Raw genomic sequence first — 1,312 nt, forward strand, 5'->3', positions numbered from 1 at the left:
TCATTATTACGAGAAAGTTTCTCATTATTACGAGAAAGTTTCTCAATATAACGAGAAACTAAGTCATTATTACGAGAAAGTTTCTCATTATTACGAGAAACTAAGTAATAATTACGAGAAATTTCTCAATATAACGAGATACTAAGTCATAATTTTGAGAAAGTTTCTCATTATTATGACTTACAGAATTATATTTTTTCTTAACTGTGGCGGAAACGGGCTTCCATAGAATACTGATATTTAAAATTACTAAAAGAAAAAAAAAAATGAAAAAATGAAAAGGTACTTTAAATGTGAAATTAAAACCGCCAGTAGGTGGCAGCAAGACACTGTTACAGTTTTTCTGAATTACTAAAACACTAAACCCCAATCTCTGAACCAAATTCTCACTAGCTTAAACCAATTTGTCGAATAAAGCACTCTTTCTGCTAAGCCTTAAACACTTTCAGGCAGTTAGGCTCTATTTGCAAATCTCATGCACTCTTTTTGCAAAACTCTAAACACATTCTCATTCACTTAAACACTTATCACACTGTGATGAATTTGTGCTGCAAAAATGCTAAACACAAGCGGCAAAAGTGAAACACAACTAAAGCACAGTTGTCATTGTTTACACACAAAATTGTTCACACTTGTTTCTAATGATGTGATCAAACCAACTGTACAAAATATGAGCCAGTTCAGAGTGCACAAGTGGCACAGGTGACTGAATGATGATACGAACAATAGATGGAAACAATCTGAGAAGGAGAGGAGGAAGAGTACATGTAAGAAGTGGAGGAAGAGGATGAGGAGAGAAAGAGTAAGGGTTAGAGAGTGTTATCAAGGCTGGATCTGTCTTTAGAGGGTTTTTTCTCTTTGTCTAGCAAAAAAGACAACATTACTTGTGATGTGGACAAAGTCCTCAGGCCGAACTCGAGCACAAAGACATGATGCTGAGACAGAATGAATCTTTCATTGACCCTGGTTTTACAATCGCACAACTTACAGTATTTGAGTGTACTGTAACATGCTATTCATTTAGAGTTTTATTTGACCGTTTTTGGCCTTTGCAGTTGGACTGCAGTATTTTTGCAGTATCCAAGTGCTGAATATATACAAACATTCAGTACTATTCAATATTCAGCACAATACTATTCTTGCAGCATACAGTAGGCCTATACAATACAGTATATTCACCTTACTCAGTTGCAATTACTATACTTTTTTACAGAATTGCAAAATTGTTTACTCAATACAATATACTTTTTTCTGTAATGTTCTGGATGCTGTGTTCTCCATTTTTCTCTGTAGTGTCTAATGAATGCTCTGT

Source organism: Sinocyclocheilus rhinocerous, unplaced genomic scaffold (genome assembly GCF_001515625.1).
Source record: "Sinocyclocheilus rhinocerous isolate Xijiao unplaced genomic scaffold, SAMN03320098_v1.1 scaffold721, whole genome shotgun sequence".
Taxonomy (NCBI): domain Eukaryota; kingdom Metazoa; phylum Chordata; class Actinopteri; order Cypriniformes; family Cyprinidae; genus Sinocyclocheilus; species Sinocyclocheilus rhinocerous.